The following is a 20,743-nucleotide window of genomic DNA, read 5'->3' as shown; positions in this document are numbered from 1 at the left end:
TTGAGAGAGAGAGAGAGCATGGAAGGGGCAGAGAGAGAGAGAGAGAGAGAGAGAATCCCACGGGCTCCACATTGTCAGCACAGAGCCTGACGTAAGGCTTGAACTCACAAACCATGAGATCATGACTTGAGACAAAACTAAGAGTTGGATACTTAACCAACTGAGCCACCCAGGCACCCCCAGTCTGTCTTTTTGTTTTCTTTAAAAAAAAATTTTTTTTTTTAATGTGTTATACTTGAGACATAACATGAGCGGGGGAGGGGCAGAGATAGAGGGAGACACAGAATCCAACGCAGGCTCCAGGCTCTGAGCTGTCAGCACAGAGCCCTATGCAGCGCTCAAACTCGTCAACCTTGAGATCATGACCTGAGCTGAAGTCAGACACTGAACCGACTGAGCCACCCAGGCGCCCCAGTCTTTTTGTTTTCTTAAACATGGTCTTTCAAAAAGCAGAAGTTTAAATTTGATTATGTCCAATTTATAAATTTAAAAAATGTTTGTGTTTTTTGTGACCTATCTAAAAACACTTTACCTAACTCAGTGACACAAAACGTTTCTCCTGTGGCTCCTCCTGGAAGATTTATAATATTAACTTTTAAGTTTATGTCTATCAGTCATTTCAAAGTTAATTTTTGCAGATGGTCTGAGGTAGGGCTCATTATTCATTATTTTTGCCTATGGATGTCTAATTATTCTAGCATCATTTTTTAGAAAAACGATTCCTTCCCTTTCTTTGTAAACAAAACAAAACAATAAAAAACAACAATAACAAAATGATTGATCATATATGTATAAAGTCTTTCTGAACTTGTTATACTATTTCAATGATTAATATATTCATCCTTATATAAATACTGAATTAGTATTCTCCAAAGAAACAGAAATAATAGGATACATATATAGATACAGATTTATTATAGGAATTAGCTCATATGGTTATGGAAACCAAGAAGCCCTACAACCTGTCCTCTGTAAGCTGGAGAAACAAGAAAGCTGGTGGTGTAATTCAGTCTAATGGCCTGAGAACCAACACTAGTGTCTGAGGGCAGGAGAAGATAAATATCTCACCTCAAACAAAGAGAGCAAATTTGTGTTTCCTCTGCCTTCTTGTTCTATTTGAGGCCTCAGAGGATTTGATGATGCCAACCCACATTGGTAAGGATTGACTCAATCTACCAATTCAAATACTAATCTCTTCTGGAAACACTCTTACAGACATATCTGGAAATAATGTTTTACCAGCTATCTGGGCATGCCTTAGCCCAGTCACAGTGACACATAAAATGAACCATCATGAATACCATATCATTACTGTAGCTTTATTGTATTAAGATGTATCCACATTGTTGGATCTATCAATAGTTCATTTTTTTTGTTAGAACCAAGTGGTAGTTTGATTCTTTAAAATATATTCTTTTTCAAAATTACTTTGCTTGTCAAGATTCTTTGTATTTTCACATAAATTTTAAGGACTTCTGCTTTTGACAAAGATGGAATGGCAGGGGTCTGATTTATTCTCATATCTGCAATAACTAGAAAACTAGATAAAATATATGAAACAACACTTTTCAGACATTGGACATCAGGCAATGGAAGACAGTGATCGCTGAGATGAGAAACAGATTAGAGGAGTCCTATGACTACCTATTTTACAGCCTGGAGAATGTTTGCAGGCCACGGCACTAGGAGGAGGGGACCCAGCAGAGCCTGTCAGTCTTCTTGAGTTAAGAGAAAAAGTTGAGAGTTTTGGGAGGACCAGCAGCTAAGGGTTCCTAGGGAAGATCCAAAAGAGGAGAGAGCTGACAAAGGAGATACAGGGATTTGCAGAGTGTCCTGTTTTAGTCCTTCCTCAGCTGGATACTGATAATCTCATGTGTGGGAGGAAAGTGCCTGAGGCTGGAGATAGAATTCCATACCAAAGGAGCAGAGGGGCCTGCTGCCCACACAGGGCCAGAAAGACTTCATGTTCTCTCCAGCAAGACTGAACAACTTCATCATTCACAAGACATCAGGCAGAGAATTCAGAAAGCCTTTAGAGACAAATCAAGCATTGACTAAAGGCTGTTTTGATCTCACATAACAAGGTTTAAAAACAAACCTTGAAAGAATCAAACTGTTTCCAAGTATCTAAATTGTATATAAGAACAAAGGTCAAAAATATTTTTCCAAAGCCTCAAGAATCTCCAGCACCCAACAAGGAAAAGATTCACAATGTCTATCATCAAATAATTAAAAAAAGTACCAGATGTGGTAGGCTGAATAATGTCCCCCAAAGATATCTATGTCCTTATCCTGGGGACCTGTGATTGTTACCTCATATTGCAAAAGTGCCTTTGCAAATGTGATTCAGATAAGGATTTTGAAATATAGAGATTATCCTAGATTTTCCAGGTGGGCTTTAAATGTAATCACAAGTTTCCTTGAAAGAGAAGTACATAGGGAGATTTTATTGTAGAGACATTAGGCAATGTGATGACTGAAGCAAGATGCTACACAACTAGCTTGGAAGATGGCTGAAAGAGCCATGAGTCAATGAATGCAGCTCTAGAAGCCAGAAAAGACATGGAAACAGGTTCACCCCTTGAGACTTCAGAGTGAACGTGGCCTGGAAGACTCTGCTATTTGGCCCAATGAAATTTCAGACTTCTGGCCTCTAAAGTATAAGATGATAAGTATGTGTTGTTTTAAGCAACCAAGTAGTGGTAATTTGTTATAGTAGCCATAGGAAACTAATACAGATTTTGGTACCGGGGATAGGGTATTTTTGTAAGAAAAAATACCTGAAAGTGTGGAAGTTTCTTTGGAACTGGGTAATGTGTAGAGGCTTGAAGAATTTTGGTAAGCCTGATGGAAAAAGCATAACTTACTTTGAACAAACTATTAGTAGAAATATGGATGTTAAAGACTGCCATTGAAGGCTAAAAGGAAGTGAGGAGCATGGTAGAGAAGGCCTATATTGTCTTTAGAATATCTAAAATTGTCATAACCAACTATTGGTATAAATATGAACATTAAAGATTGTGTTGAAGGTTTAGAAGGGAGTGAGGAACATGGTTTTGGAACCTGAAGGAAAGACGATCTTTGTTCTATGGTGGCAGACAGCTTAGCTGAATTGTGGCCCACAGTTTTGTGGGAACAATACGTGTAAGTTATGAACTTGGATATTAACTGAGGAGATTTCCAAGTAAAGTATTGAAGGTGCAGTCTGGTTTCTTCTTATTGATTACAGTAAAATGAGAGGGGAAAGAGATAAATTAAGGGAAGAACTATTAAGCAAAAAGAAACCAGGACTTGATGATTTGGGAAGTTCTCAGTCTATCCTGTTTGAAAAAAAAAAAATGAAGAAGAAAGTTAATTTGGAGATTGACTGCCAGAAAAGTATGCTCTAAAGAGAAAGCCATGAGTGTGGTTTTTCAATGTTTTGTCTTGCTTTGGAAGAATCGAAAGATCAGTATATTCATTCATGCAGATTGGATTTGAAGTGATTAAGCATGTGACTTGTAGGTCTTCTCAGCCAGCTCAGCAGAAGTCAGGAAAACAGATGTGATTATCCAGGAAATATTAGTGGAGGAGGCTTTTGTTTAATGGCATAAATTCCTGTGACATACAGAGGAGAAACTCACAAGGTTTTTGAGAATGTTCCATTGGTAGAAATAGCACTAGCTTGGATTGAAAGGGACAGAGACAGGATGAAATGAAAGCAGGTTGTTGGTCTCCAAAATTCTAGAGGTAGGAAACAGGCTGAACAGTTTTGTTTTCAAGAAAAAAGGAAGGATGACTTCAAGGGCAGAGCCATGAGCCACAGAGAACTACTCCCAAGCTTTTATTTGATTGATTGATTGATTGATTGATTGATGACATTTATTGTCAAATTGGTTTCCACACAACACCCAGTGCTCATCCCAACAGGTGATGCCCATCACCCACTTTCTCCTCCCTCCAACCCCCCATCAACCCTCAGTTTATTCTCAGTTTTTAAGAGTCTCTTATGGTTTGGCTCCCTCCCTCTCTAACTTTTTTTTTCCTTCCCCTCCCCCATGGTCTTCTGTTAATTTTCTCAGGATCCACATAAGAGTGAACAGTGGCTAAAATGAACAAATCAGGAGACTATAGATGCTGGAGAGGATGTGGAGAAACGGGAACCCTCTTGCACTATTGGTGGGAATGCAAACTGGTGCAGCCACTCTGGAAAACAGTGTGGAGTTTCCTCAAAAAGTTAAAAATAGATCTACCCTATGACCCAGCAATAGCACTGCTAGGAATTTGCCCAAGGGATACAGAAGTGCTGATGCATAGGGGCACTTGTACCCCAATGTTTATGGCAGCACTCTCAACAATAGCCAAATTATGGAAAGAGCCTAAATGTCCATCAACTGATGAATGGATAAAGAAATGTGGTTTATATACACAACGGAATACTATGTGGCAATGAGAAAGAATGAAATGTGGCCTTTTGTACCAATGTGGATGGAACTGGAAAGTGTTATGCTAAGTGAAATAAGTCATACAGAGAAAGACAGATACGATATGTTTACACTATGTATTCCCAAGCTTTTAAACCTAATGAGTTTGCCCAGTTTGATTTTGAAATTGCTTGGGACCAGTGACTCTTCTTTTCTGTCCTTTTCCTCCTCCCCCCTACCTTTTTATAAAGCTTATTTATTTATTTTGAGAGAAAGAGAAAGCATGAGTTGGGGAGTGGCAAAGAGAGAGGGAGAGAGAATCCCAAGCAGGCTTCGCACTATTCAGTGATCGAACTCACAAACCATGAGATCATGACCTGAGCCCAAGTCTAATGCTTAACTGAGTGAGACACTCAGGTGCCCCTTTTTCTCCCCTTTGGAATGGGATACCTGTAACTGTTACCCTAACCCTGTACCACCATCATATTTTTTGAACATATGTCTTAGTCTTTTCAGGCTGCCATAATAATATTCCATAGACTTGGTGACTTATAAACAACAGAGATTTATTTATCACAGTCTGGAGGCTGGGAAGTCTAAGATCAAAGCACTGGCAAATTTGGTTTCTGGTGAAAGCCTATTTCCTTGTTCATAGACAGTTACCTTCTTGCTGTGTTCTCACATGGTGAAGGGCAGGGAGGTAAAGAAGCTTTCTTGGGCCTCTTTTATAAGGTCACTAATCTTGTCCATGAGGGATTCACCCTCATTATCTAATGACCTCTGCAAAGCCCCATCTCCTATGACCATCACCTTGAGGGTTAGGATTTAACATATAAATCTTGGGGGTTACAAACTGTATTCAGACCTAGCAGCATGTAACTAGTTTTCTAGTTTCATAGGTCCACAAATGGAGGGAAATTTTGCCCCAGGATGCAACATAGCCAGAATCTCCTCCATTTTGACTTAGATGAAATTTGGGACTTTGGAGCTGATGGTACTTAGATAAGATTTTAGGCCTGTAATGGTTTGAGACTTTTGGAGATGTTGAGATGTGATAGACCAACATCTGATCATCTGTTCTGACTGAAGTAATTAATCTTCCGTTTCCTAAGAACCTGAAATGGCCTCCTCTGAGTTAGTTTGCAGGGGAATGCTGATCTTTTTTTAGGACCTACCCTTACTACCTCTCATTGCTGTTGGACCTATAATCAGACTCAAGACCCATTACATTCCAGTGGGTGAGATACAGTGACCTATGAGGAGACACCATATATGCCAAAATAATTACAATATAAACCAGATAAATGTTTATGGAAATGGATCCTCTGAGTGCTAGAACAAGATGTCCAGAAATTCCCAAATTCTGATTATTTTCCCTTCCCTGTGCACAGTCTGTCTGCTAAATGACACTAAATTTCTTTGGAAGTCTAGGAGGAGGATTTACCATATACAATTTTGGTAGGCCAGGGGGTCCTTCCTCAAGAGAACACCAATGTCTCTTTATTCAAAGGGCTTTGGGTCTGGAAATTGGTTGAGGGTTCACAATTGTCTGTTGTATGTAGTGATTAAAGTCAGACTTTTTTTTTTTTTTTCATTTAATCTAAAGCTCTTACAAATCAAGAAAGATTTTAGTACACTGCCTATGTATGTCAATCCTAATGGCACTATGTTTGCGAACACAAAAGATCTAAGCAGGCCTAAGCATTCTGATTACTAATTTGGCTCTGCATCTACTACAGTAACCATAGCTGTCTTATCTTTGATGATTAAGTGCTGTCACTTGCTCCTGACATCCTAGTATCTCATAATCCTCATTGAATTCATAGAGCCCAGCTAGATGACAACTTTCTCCATACTTCCAAAGAAGAGTCACCCCAAAGGTCTTCAAGTATGTGAGGGCTCACTCATCAATGATTTTTAATGTCTTGAAAAGGTAGCTATATTAATCTTCTCTCTCTAATTTGCAAGATTTAGCCATTTTGTTAATTTTTTTCTACAAAATATATATGCCTTTGATTTATGGTTAGTTTTTGTTTTGTATTCAATTGACTAATGTTTTTATATTTGCTAATACATTTCTTTGAATTTCTCTGACATAATTTGTCATTTTTTCTTCATTTTAAAGTTAAAATGCTAGCTTTTCTGTTTTCAATCCTTCTTAGGGTTATTTTTTTAATTAAAAAAATTTTTTAAATGTTTATTTATCTTTGAGAGAGAGAAAGAGATACAGAGCGTGAGTGAGGGAGGGGCAGAGACAGAGAGCGAGACACAGAATTCAAAGTAGTTTCCAGGCTCTGAGCTGTCAGCACACAGCCTGATACGGGGCTTGAACTCACAAACTGTGAGATCATGATCTGAGCCAAAGTCTGACACTTAACTGACTGAGCCACCCAGGTGCCCTTCTTTCTTAGTTTTAATACATTTTTTAAGCTATAACTATTGTTATCTCTTGCTTCAGATACCATATTGAACTGTATCCCATTGGTTTTGATAAGCAATTTTCTTATTAATTTTTTCTTAGTTTGTATCTTTGGTTTTTATAGCCTCTTAAACAAAGAGTTATTTAAAGAAGTGATTTGATATTATTTAAAAATTTTTTTAAAAACATTTATTTATTTTTGAGAGACAGAGAGAGACAGAACATGAGCTGGGGAGGGACAGAGAGGGAGACATAGAATCCAAGGCAGGCTCTAGGCTCTGAGCTGTCAGCAGAGACTGACTTGGGGCTCGAACCCATGAACCAGGAGATCATGATTTGAGCTGAAGTGGATGCTAAACCAACTGAGCCACGCAGGCACCCCTGAAAATTTAAGTACACACATTTATGAATTTAAAAAAAACTATTTTCTTCTTGTTAATTCCTACTTTAATTGTTGTTACAGAATATGTTGTGTATGATTTTTTTTCTTTCTTGGATTTATTGAGATTTTATTTATGGTCCAATACACAGACCATGCTTATAACTATTTCCTGGGTGTCTGAAAAGCAAATGTACCCTCTACTTTTTTGAGCAAAGAATAAGAATCTATTTCTGTCTTGCTCTTCCTACATACACTCTCTTCTCCCTTCTACTTTCAACACCAACTTCAAAATTTTGCTGTGGACTTTTATCTTAACCCTCCAAAACTAAAATAGTTCAATGATTTTTCACCATTTTATTTCCCTACTTCCTCTTCCCTTCTCCATTCCAACCTACCCTATCTTCCAATAAATTTTTATTTCAAAACTTCTCATTCTTTAACCCTAATTTCTAGGTATTATTGGAATTTAAATTCTAAACTATTGTTTCCTTTTCCTTGAGTTATGCCTTTTCACTTTTTATAACCCTTATTCAACATTTATGTTTCACAAATTGCATCAAGTTTTAATTTTAACTGCCTTTTTTTTTTTTTTTTAGTTTTTAAAACCTAGGATTTTCCTCCTCACCATTATTTCTTGTACACTCAATCTTTTACTAACTTGAGACATTTTTCCTGAATTTTTTCTTTGCTTCTTTGTTTCCTAAGAAAAGATTCATAGGTAGTATATTTTGTGATCATATAAAATTTATTCTCTTACTCTTCCATGGGGATGATATCTAGGGTGATAAAAAATTCTTGGATCTTACTTCTTTTCTCTGGAAAGCCTGTAAATATTTTTTCTCTGCTTTCTAAAGTTGCAGGTGAGAAATCCATTATGATTTCTTTCTTATCTAAGCTAATTTCTCTCTCTCTCTCTCTCTCTCTGTGTGTGTGTGTGTGTTAATGTTTGGAAGTGCTAGATTTTCTTTTTATCTTTGGCATTCACGGTTTTTATCAAATTTTGCCAAAATGTGTGTCACTTAAAATATTAATTATGTCTGGCACATTTTAATCTGAAAAGCATAAACTTTCTTCTGTTGTCTTTCTAAGCTTCTTTTATGCCCTCTTTTTACCTCATGGATTGCTCTTTTTTGCGCGTGTTTAATCTCTTCTGGATCTTCCATGTCTTTTCACTCACCAACTCCAAATTTTGTATTTTGGGGCTTTGTTTTGATATAGTTCCTTTATTTGACTTTTTATATTTTTAATTTTGTTTCCAGAAATATCTACTCTATTTTGGTATTTCTCTAATAAATTTTAAAATTCAAATATTATGGTTTTGAGCATTTAAAAAATATTTTTGGTTTTCTGATCCTTCATTTACTTCCATATCTTTTTGTGGGCCACTGGTTTCCATAATAATTTTTTCTTGAATTGTCTTCTCTGTATATATTTATATGCTTCAATGGGAGATATCCATCCTGTTTTCGTTTTTGTGTTTTTTTGGTCCTGGTATCCCTCTTTTACACTATTGAGTCTTATATCTGAGGTTCCTTTGTTGAGCTCAGAATAATCTGAGATCCTTCGTTGCTTTCGCATAACTGTGCCTATGTAAGTCAACCCGTTGAGGTCTTCTAAGTAGGTGGCAGACAGGTAGGAGATGAGAGTTAAAAGGAGTTTTTTCCAGTGATTCAGCAGTCAGTGGCAACTTGACATACTGTCAACATTCTTTAGTGTGAGTGTATGTGCAGGAATGGAATTGGTTCTTACTCAGCCCCCACAAGGGGGACAATTTAGCTCAATGGTATAATTCCTTCAGACAGAGGCCTAAAATGGTATACTAGAGGGTTTCTTTGTGTTGGGGGCATCCGTTTATCTCAAACTGTACTATTTAATTCTAGTAGATGATGCAAAGTCAATAAACTTCACTCCAGCTTCCACTAGGGTGATGAGACTTCTTGGTTGCCTGGTCTTTGATCCTTCTAGCTTTGTAAATGATGCTTTACAGAAGATGCCCCAACTGGGCAAAACAAAACTCTCTCTGTAGGACATTAAATCCTAAGTAGCCCACACTTTCTTCATTTCCTTCCCCACTCCAAAAAGCCCCCTCCAGATTAGCTGTTTATCTTATCAGTTGGGAGAGAGAGGGATGTGTGTTCCATTTCCCATCTTCCCAGCATGAATAACTACAAGAAGCATGAAGAAGCATTAAACTTCTTTCCATGTTTTCTCTATTTCTTATGTCGAGAACTCTTACTTGATAGATATCGGGTCTCCTGGAGACCTATATTATATTTTAGTGTTCAAAGTTTTATAAATGCCCTCAGATTTTATCTCCCAGGCTACTGATAAAAAAGTCCTCAGCTGTGTGTATTTTATTATTCATAACTTCTATTAAGTTTTTCTGATTTTGGAAATTAGCCTTATTTTCCAAAAACTCTTTTATGTTTTTAACTGATCTTTTTTCATAGCAGCCAGTGCTTATTTTACAGCAGTACTGTCCCTTGAAATACTTCTGAGGGTGTGAATTTAATATTTTCAAAAGTTTTCTTGTGTTTCTTGCATGATGCCTTTTTACTCTGGGACCAGTATTTGCTTGTTCATCTTTACATTTCTATTTCAAGCTGTGGTTCTTTTCTCAAATGTGTTTTGATTTTGCTTGTCTGTTCCTATTTAGGAGTAGGTTGACTAGTATAGGTACTTCATGTATATTTCCTTAGCAACAGTAAACTTCAGTTGCTTCTTCTCTGAATAGGTATATATGTTTGGGGATGCCAGAAGGTGGGTTTGCTAAAGAACTCTATGGATAAATGCACATAGGTAAGATTCTTTCCAATTACATAGGCATTGGGTGGGTAGGCTAGCTGGGGACTAACTGCTGAAGTTAGAAAGGCATTACTCTGGATATAAGTGTTTTATGCCATGAATAATACTATTCATCAGTATTATTTTTCACTGATGTAGGTAGCCACTCATGGAAGCCCCACATTTATATTGAAAATGAAAACAACAAAGAAAGAAAGAAAGGAAGGAAGAAACAAAGAAAATGAAAACAACTGAGGTTATTTTGGTGGTGTCTGTAGAGTAGGATCATATAAATAACTCCCCAGTTCAATTTAAAGCTTGTTACAAGTCTTTTAATATACTCAGATTATAAGAGGATTTATAAATATAGTTGTGGATGAAAACAATTGCCTTCCTTCTTTTCAAATGAATTTTAGGAAATCAGAGTAAAAAACTTTTTTTTGTATTTTTTTTCTGTGGGTGGAGAGCACAAAAATATCATGAGGGTTTTTAGTCATGCTAGATTATATCGGTACATCTATGCATTGACTCTCTATGAAATTAATTGCATTTTTCAGCAATTCTTTCCCTCTACTTATTTAAGTGAGCTCTCTCTTTTTTAGCAAGCCTTTCTCTGATAATAACACTGTATGTAAATTAACACAGTACATATCTTTACATTTTATAAAAAGCTTTGGGCTTACTTTGTTTCAAGTTAAATTTTCTTTTTTTCCCTTTTTAAAATTAAATTTTAGTTACTTAACATACAGTGCAATATTGATTTCAGGAGTAGAATTTAGTGATTCATCACTTACATACAACACCCAATGCTCATCACAAGTGTCCTCCTTAGTATCCATCACCCATCTAGCCCATCTCCCACCTACATCCCTCCATCAACCTGAGGGTTGTTCAAACTGAGGTTTGTTCTCTATCATTAAGAATCTCTTGTGGTTTGTTCCCCTTTCTTCTCTTCCCTCCTTCCTATATGTTCATCTCTTTTATTTCTTAAATACTACATATGAGTGAAATCATATGATATTTGTCGTTCTCTGATTGACTTATTTCACTTAGCATAATACACTCTAGCTCCATCCATGTCATTGCAAATGGCAAGATTTCATTCTTTTTGATGACTGAATAATAGTGCTGTGTGTGTGTGTGTGTGTGTGTGTGTGTGTGTGTGTATACCACTTCTTTATCCATTCATCAGTTGATGGACATTTGGGCTCTCTCCATAATTTGGCTATTGTTGATAGCACTACTGTAAACATTGGGATGCAAGTACCCCTTCAAATCTGTATTTCTGTATCCTTTCGGTAAACACCTAATAGTGCAATTGCTGGATCTTAGGGTAGTTTTGTTTTTAGTTTCTTGAGGAACCTCCATACTGTGCTCCAGAGTGACTACACCAGTTTGCATTCCCACCAATAGTGCATGAGAGTTCCCCTTTCTCAGCATCCTCAAAACACTTTTGTGTTGTTAATTTTAGCCATTCTGACCTGTGTGCGGTGGTATCCCAGTGTGGTTTTGATTTGTATTTCCCTGATGATCAGTGGTGTTGATCATCTTTTCATGTGTTTGTTAGCCATCTGGATGTCTTCTTTGGAAAAGTGTCTATTCATGTCTTCTGCTATGTTTTTTGGGTGTTGAGTTTGATAAGTTCTTTATAGATTTTTGATACTAATCATTTATCTGATATGTCATTTGCAAATATCTTCTCCCATTATGTAGGCTGCCTTTTAGCTTTGTTGATTGTTTCCTTCACTGTGCAGAAGATTTTGATCTTGATGAAGTCCCAATAGTTAATGTTTGTTTTTGTTTCCCTTGCCTTCAGCAATGTGTCTAGTAAGAAGTTGCTCTGACCAAGGTCAAAGAGGTTTCTACCTGTGTTCTCCTCTAGGATTTTGGTGGTTTTCTTTCTCACACTTAGGTCTTTCATCCATTTTGAATTTATTTTTGTGTATGGTTTAAGATAGTGGTCCAGTTTCATTCTTCTGCATGTTGCCATCCAGTTTTCCCAACACTGTTGAAGAGACTGTCTTTTTTCCATTGGATATTCTTTCCCGCTTTGTTGATGATGAGTTGACCATATAGTTGTAGGTTGAGGTTTGTTTCATTTATCCCTACTTTGTTGAGGGGTTTTTATCAAGAATGAATGCTGTATTTTGTCAAATGCTTTTTCTGCACCTACTAACAGGATCATATGGTTCTTATCCTTTCTTTTCTTAACGTGATGTATCGTGTTGATTGATTTGAGAATATTGTACCAGCCCTGCAGCCCAGGAATAAATCCCACTTGATCAAGGTGACTAATTCTTTTAATGACTATTGAGTTTTATTTGCTAATATATTGTTGAGAATTTTTGCATCCATGTTTATCAGGGATATTGGCATATAATTCTCCTTTTTAGTGGGGTCTTTGGTTTTGGAATCCTGGTAATGCTGGCTTCATAGAATGAGTTTGGAAGTTTTCCTTCTATTTCTATTTTTTGGAACAGTTTGAGAAAAATAGGTATTAACTCTGCTTTAAATGGCTGGTTGAATTCCCTTGGGAAGCCATCTGGCCCAGGATTCTTGTTTGTTAGAAGATTTTTTATTACTGATTCAATGTCTTTGCTGGTTATGGGTCTGTTCAAATTTTCTATTTCTTCCTGTTTCAGTTTGATAGTTTGTGAATTTCTAGGAATTTGTTCATTTCTTCTAGATTGCCCAGTTTGTCGGCATATAATTTTGCATACTATTCTCTTATAATAATTTGTATATCTGTGGTGTTGGTTGTGATCTCTCCTCTTTCATTCATGATTTTATCTATTTGGGTCCTTTCTCTTTTCTTTTTGATAAGTTTGGCTAAAGGTTTATTAATTTGTTAATTCTTTCAAAAAACTAGCTCTTAATTTCGTTGATCTGTTCTACTGGTTATTTTGTTTGTTTCTATATCATTCATTTCTGCCCTAATCTTTATTATTTCCCTTCTGCTGGCTTTAGGTTTATTTGCTCTTCCTTTTCTAGCTCCTTTAGTTCTAAGTTTATATTGTATATTTGGGACCTTTCTTACTTCTTGAGATAGGCCTTAATTGTAATATATGTCCCTCTTAGAACTTCCTTTGTTGCATCCCAATGATGTTAGACTATTGTGTTTTCATTTTCATTGCTTTTGTTTATTTTTAAATTTTGTCTTTAATTTCCTGGTTACCCATTAATTCTTCGGTAGGATATTCTTTAACCTCCATGTATTTGAGGGATTTCCAATTTTTTTCTTGTGGTTGACTTCAAGTTTCATTGCTCTATGATCTGAAAATAAGCATGGCTATGATCTCTATCTTTTTGTATTTGTTGCAGGCTTATTGTGACCCAGTATGTGATCTATTCTGGAGAATGTTCCATTTTCACTCAAAAAGAACGTGTATTCTGTTGCTTTAAGATGAAATGTTCTGAATATATCTGTTAAGTCCATTTGGTCCAGTGTGTCATTCAAAGCCATTGTTTCCTTTTGATTTTCTGCTTAGGTGATCTGTTCATTGTTGTAAGTGGGGTGTTACAGTCCCCTACTATTATTGTATTATTGTCAATGAGTCTATTTATGTTTATGATTAATTGATTTATGTATCTGGGTTCTCTCAAATTGGGGGCATAAATATTTATAATTGTTATGTCTTCTTGATGGATAGACCCCTTAATTATGATATAATGCCCTTCTTCATCTCTTGTTACAGCCTTTGCTATAAAATCTAGTTTGTCTGAAATAGGTATGGTGATTCTGGCTTTCTTTTGACATCCATTAGCATGATAGATAGTTCTCCAACTCCTCACTTCAATCTGCAGGTGTCTTTAGGTCTAAAATGAAACTCTTGCAGGCAGCATATAGATGGATCTTGTTTTGTTTTGTTTTTATCCACTCTGATACCCCATGTCTTTTGATTAGAGCTTTTAGTCCATTTACATTCAGAGTGATTATTGAAAGGTATGAATTTAATGCCATTGTCTAACTTGTAGAGTTGGTGTTTCTGGTGATGCTCTCTGGTTCTTTCTAGTCTTTGTTGCTTTTGGTTGCTTTGTTGCTTTTTGTCTCTCTCACTCTCTCTTTTTTCTTCTTCACTCAAAGATTTCCACTTAAAACTTCTTGTAGGGCTGGTTTAGTGCTCACAAACTCCTTTAGTTTTTGTTTGTCTGGGAAATTCTTGATCTCTCCTTCTATTTTTGAATGACAGCCTTGCTGGATAGAGTATTCTTGGCTGCATGTATTTCCATTCAGCATGTTGAATATCTCTTGCCACTCCTTTCTGGCCTGCCAAGTTTGTGTGGACAGATCTGCTGTGAATCTGATCTGTCTTCCCTTGTAGGTTAAGGACTTCTTTTCCCTTGCTGCTTTCAGTATTTTTTCCTTATCTGTGTATTTTGTGAATTTGACTATGATATGTCCTGGTGATGGCCAGCTTTTGTTGAATTTAATGGGAGTTCTCTGTGTTTCTTGGATTTTGGTGTCTGTGTCCTTCCCCAGATTAGGGAAGTTTTCAGCTATAATTTGCTCACATAAACTTCCTGCCTCTTTTCTCTCTTCATCTTCTGGGATGCCTATGATATGAATGTTATTATGTTTTAATAAATTGCTGAGTTCCTTGAGTTTTCCTTCAAGATCCTTGACTTTTGTTTCCCTCTTCTTTTTTGCTTCATTATTTTCCATTATTTTATCTTCTATATTGCTATTTTGCTCTCCCGCTTCCATTCTCATTTTTATGGACTTTTGGGTTTGCATCCCAGTTATAGCATTTTTAATTTTGGCTTGACTAGATTTTAGTTCTTTTACCTCTGCAGAAAGGGATTTTCTGATGTCTTCTATGCTTTTTTTAAACCCAGCTAGTGTCCTCATAATCATTGTTTAAAATTCTAGTTCAGACATCTTACTAATATCTGCATTGACTAAATCTCTGGGCATTGTTTCTTCTGATCTTTCTTTTGAGGTAAATTCTTCCATCTTGTCCTTTTGGAGGAAGAAAAAACAATAATAATAATAACAGAATGAAATAAAAATTAAAAGATTTAAAAAATACCAAATAAAGGAAGCTAGATCCTAGGTGTGTTAGTCAGCTTGTTAAGAGAAGTTTTTTTTTTAACTTGTTTTATTTTTTATTTTTTAAAATTTACATCCAAATTAGTTAGCATATAGTGCAACAATGATTTCAGGAGTAGATTACTTAGTGCCCCTTGCCCATTTAGCCCATTCCTCCTCCCACAACCCCTCCAGTAACCCTTAGTTTGTTCTCCATATTTATGAGTCTCTTCTGTTTTGTCCCCCTCCCTGTTTTTATATTATTTTTGTTTCCCTTCCCTTATGTTCAACTGTTTTGTCTCTTAAAGTCCTCCTATGAGTAAAGTCATATGATTTTTGTCTTTCTCTGACTGACTAATTTCACTTAGCATAATACCCTCCAGTTCCATCCATGTAGCTGCAAATGGCAAGATTTCATTCTTTTTGATTGCCGAGTAATACTCCATGTATATACATATATATCCCACATCTTCTTTATCCATTCATCCATCGATAGACATTTAGGCTTTTTCTATACTTTGGCTGTTGTTGATAATGCTGCTATAAACATGAGGGTGCACGTGTCCCTTCGAAACAGCACACTTGTATCCCTTGGATAAATGCCTAGTAGTGCAATTGCTGGGTCGTAGGGTAGTTCTATTTTTAATTTTTCGAGGAACCTCCATACTGTTTTCCAGAGTGGCTGCACCAGCTTGCATTCCCAAAGATAAGTTTGATAGAAAAAAGAGAAAAGAGAAAAGAAGAGAGAAAAAAATTAAAATTAAAAAATTAATAAAATAAATAAAATAAAAAATAAAAAAATTTGTTCTTTCTGTATCCAAGAAAGAAAAGAAAAGAACAACAACAAAAACAAAAGCAACAACAACAAAAATGAGCAACAAACAAACAAGCAAAAAAACCCAAATGAAGCCAGATCCAGTTTCCCCTAGATCTGAAACTTTGCAGCAGTCTATGGCCGGTAGACTAAGCTCCTGGAAGGGATTTGGGCTTGGTTTCTAGGGGAGGGATCTGCTGCCTGATTCTCAGGCCAACTTGCCCTAGTGGAGATGTGACTAAGAGGGCACAGGGGGTGGGGCTTGGTGTAATGGCTCCCTTCTCCACTTGTTGGCGGCTGTTTAGCTCACAAGGGCTGATCTGTGTTGGTGGGCGAATGGTGAAAATGGCTTCACCTGGCTCTCTAGTCTCCAGAGCAGGAACTTCAAACCCTCACAGATGGGAGATCAGTCACTCCTGCTTCCATCAGCTCCCTGCTGTCCCTTGTCTGTGTCTGAGCTATCTGCCTACCAGGTAGTGCCTCTCTCCAGAGTTTTATCTCAGGTGCCGCTGTGTTTCAAAACCCGACACTGCAGAGACCCCTGTGGTTTAGACCTGAAGTGTTCTTCTGGAAGGACAGTCTCACTGTGCTTTGGCCAGGGATGGCTTGTCCCAGGAAACAGTTGTGCTATTGCATAGTGGCAGCAGCTCAGAGCTTATGGTAAAGTGCAACACACAGCCAGCGCCAGGGTTTGCTGCCCTCAGCTGGCGTCTTTGTTCCTATATGGGTGAATGTGATGGTTTGATGGTGCCTTCTGGGTCTTTTGCCCCTGGAGAGGCTGTATCATCTTTACCAAATGCACTTCAAGCAGAGCAATCACTTTTCCCCATATGACACAGGGGATCCTCAGACCACGTTGTCTGCTCCTGGAGTACCACCAGGGGCTGACCTCTGAACTTTCAGACTCTGTGGTATACTGTTTATAAAGAGCTGGCAGTATTGAAAACCTCTCCTTTCCTCCCTGTCAATGGCTTTTGGGAACAGTTTTCTTGTGCAGTCCCCTATGTGTGTTTTCACTCTTTCTAGATGCTTTCAAAGGGAGTACTTTCTTGCCTAAACCCAATGTGCTGCTATCTCTCCTCCTCTGTCTTTCTCCTCTCTGTAAAAATAGCTCCCTCCCCTCTGCAGCACCACAGCTCTTCTCTCCCCCAATTCACCTTTCCACACCATGAACCTGCTGTGTTTTCTCTCTCAAATTATGCAGATTGTTCTGCTAATCCTCAGATCGATTTCCTAGGTATTAAAAATGGTTAGATGTTGACCTACCTGTGTTCAAGGGTTGAGATAAGCCCAGGGTCCCCTTACTCTTTGCCATCTTAACTCCTCCTGCAAGTTGAATTTTTCTATACTGATGCTATGTTTGATGCATCATTGATCCAGATTCATGCTGATATGCTTTGGTGAGAAGAAGTGTAAGGGTGGAAACTGAAGTTGAGAAGAGAGTACTAATTCAAAGAGATATGAAAATTCTCCCATCTCTGAGGCACTTTCAAATTCCATATACTCTTTGGTTCTAAACAAGATATTAAGAGACACGGGGTCATGGGTCTTCACTGTCTGCTTTCTCACCTTCTTTTTGTCTTCTGCACAGGGGAAATATTTCTCCACTCTATACCTTCCTAAAAATGACAGCAGGTTCAGGACTGCCTGTCTGCCAGGGGACTCCCATGAGAATCTATGGCCAGTTTTCCCCTGTCTTTTCCAAGTTCACAATCATTTTAAGATTGAATCGCTCCAGAGGCACCAAAGCCAGACTTATTGCAGCTCAGTTGTTACTAGATGATTGTAGGATAAGAGAGAAAAACAGCAAAATTAAATGCTAATGGGTTAGAATGAGCAAATATAGCAGATTCACACTGATAGTAAAAGTCACAGCTCTTATTATATCATCACTAGAAGTCTTTTAAAAATAATGACACCAAAAATGTACTTAGTCTTCTTCCATGGATCAAGGAATGAGATCATTACCTTTGCTTCTTGCTTTTCATTCACTATTAGAGAAATATTATTATCATCATCAACATCATCATCATCAGTTTTGATTTATCTGAATAGCCTGCTGAAGTAGACCTCTGGGAGCATTAACATATCCAATTACTACAGGATGATTACTCATAGTCTTAAAACTGCTTTGTACATAAAAATGCCTGACCTAGCCAAAGTTCTTAATAATAATACTTTACATTTGTATAGTGTTCTTAATGTTTCCAAAGATTTTCATATCCATTTTCTTAATTTGAGACCCAAAACAACCAAGGTTGATAAATTAATCCCAAGTATTATTATCTTCTTTCTACAGATGAGGACTTAGAAGATCTATTAATGACTTATTTGAAGTCAGTCAACCAGTTAGTCTTAGAGGTTAGACTGCATACTAGGTGTTACTTCCTGGGCTCAGTGAGATAATGGTCTCTTTTTCCATGCTTTGTGAAGGCCAGTATCTTTGGATTGCAGTGAAAATAATCTCAAAGTCATGAATTTGCTTATGAGAAGGTAGAATATGTTGTTCTTTGTCATTTCTGCCGTGAGGTCTTTAAAAAACATTGGTAGTGGGGCATAAGGAGCCAGGATACATCAAGAGGCTTGAATTCAGTAATATTGATTCCTAGTTGTACTGCCTTGGAAAGAATATGCTGAAAACAAGCTGGCTTCAGGAGAATTCTTTGCATTCTGTTGAATTTTTCCTCATAGAGAATATATTTAGTAATTACTACCTCATGGAGTCTTTGTTTTCTTTGTAGGTTCTAGTAGACTGAATGTTTGTATTTCCCAAAAATCCATGGGCATGAGAGTGAATGTGGACCAGTGAAACACAAGAAAAACATTTGCTAGGGGTTCATGAGAAAGTAGATTCTTGCTTTTCTTACATAGCTTTGGTTTAACTCTTTGTAGAATGGGGTGGGGGGAGGGAAGCATGTAGCTCTGAGAATTGCTGGAAGTTATTTTTTATTGAAAAGCTGGATCCAAGTGGAAGCGAAACTGACAGTGGAAGGCAGCATTGGTCAGGAAAGCCTAGGTTATGCTGAAGTAACAACCTCCAAATCTTTGTTGTTAACAAGATAAAGTATATTTCTGACACAACCTGTCCAGTGAGTGTTGGCAGGGGCCTTTGTTCCAAACATTTCTGTCGGGATTTGGGCTTATTGAGAGATTCCATCATCTTATGATGCTACCATCATAGGTTTCAGACGTCAGTGAGGCCAGGGAAGGGAGCATGGCTATATTCGTTTTGGGTCAAAAGCAACACAGCCCATTGTCTAAAACAGTGCTATCCATGGGGCGCCTGGGAGGCTCAGTTGGTTGAGAGTCCGACTTCGGCTCAGGTCACGATCTCACAGTTCATGAGTTTGAGCCCCATGTTGGGCTCTGTGCTGACAGCTCAGAGCCTGGAGCCTGCTTTGGATTCTGTGTCTCCTTCTCTCTCTGCCCCTAACCCACTCACATTCTGTCTCTGTCTTTCTCAAAAATAAACATTAAAAAAAAAAAAACAATTTTAAAAAAATTTAAAAAAATAAAACTGCTATCCAATAGAAATATAATGGGAACCACATGTGACTCACATGACTAACTTTATTATTATTGTTGTTGTTGCTATTACCAAATTTGGAGGTAATGCTTGTTTGCTATGATTTGTTTGTTTGTTATGTGTTTTTTATCTTGTAAGTTAGGGTATAATTTACCCACAGTAAAATTTACTTTTTTTAGGGTACAGTTCTGTGAGTTTCAACAAACACATATAGTCACATAATTACTATTACAAGCAAATTTTAGAACACTTCCATCTCTCCCAAGAATTACCCTGTGCCTTTTGTAGTCAATCCCTCCTCCTACCCTCGGCCCCTGGCAACCAGTGATCTATTTTCTGACCCTATGGTTTTGCCTTTCAACAATGCCACATAAATGGAATGATAGAGTATGTAGCTTTTGGGTTTGGCTCTTTTCATTTAACATAATGCATTTGACATTCAAACATGCTGTTGTGTGTAGTTTGTTCCTTTTTGTTGCTGAATACTATTCCATTGTATGGGTTTACTGTGGTTTGTTTATCTATTTGCCAGTGGAGAGACATTTAAGTTGTTCCCCAAATGTTTTTGGTGACGAACAAAGCCAATAGAAAACATTATTGTGTGAACATAGGTTTTCATTTCTCTTGGGTAAACATTTACCAGTGGGATGACTCAATCATATAGTAAGTTCATGTTTAATTTTATAAGAAACTGTCAAACTATTTTCCAAAATGCACAATTTCATGTTAACACCAGCAATATATATGAGAGTTCCAGTTGTTCCACATCATGGCCAGTGCTTGATTTTATCAGTTTTTCAAATTTACTTTAAAACATTTATTTATTTATTTATTTATCTACACATTCTAATAGATGCATAGTGGACATAAGAAAACCTAATTTTCTAGTAGTCATATTTTTGAAAGTAAAAAGGAACAGGTAAAGTTAGTTTTAATAATATGTTTAACAGAATATATTCAAAATATTATCATTTCAACATGTAATTAATATAAAAGTTAATGGGATATTTTATATTCTTTAATAATTTTTTAATGTTTATTTTTGAGAGAGAGAGAGCATGAGCAGGAGGCAGAGATAGAGGGAGACATAGAATCCGAAACAGGCTCCAGGCTCTGAACTGTCAGCATAGAGCCCGACATGGGGCTTGAGCTCACAAACTGTGAGATCGTGACCTGAGCTGAAGTTGGACACTTAACCGACTGAGTCGCCCAGGTGCCCATACTTTCTTTTTTCTAATGTTTATTTATTTATTTTGAGAGAGAGAGAGAGAGAGAGAGAGAGAGTGAGCGAGAGCGAGCATGAGCAGGGGAGGGACAGAGAGAGAGAGGGAGAGAATCCCAACCAGGCTCGATGCTGTCAGTGCAGAGCCCAACAGGGGCCTGGAA

Source organism: Panthera leo, chromosome B1, assembly GCF_018350215.1.
Source record: "Panthera leo isolate Ple1 chromosome B1, P.leo_Ple1_pat1.1, whole genome shotgun sequence".
Classification (NCBI taxonomy): domain Eukaryota; kingdom Metazoa; phylum Chordata; class Mammalia; order Carnivora; family Felidae; genus Panthera; species Panthera leo.
The sequence above is the reverse complement of the archived record's forward strand: the minus strand, read 5'-3'. Positions refer to the sequence as shown.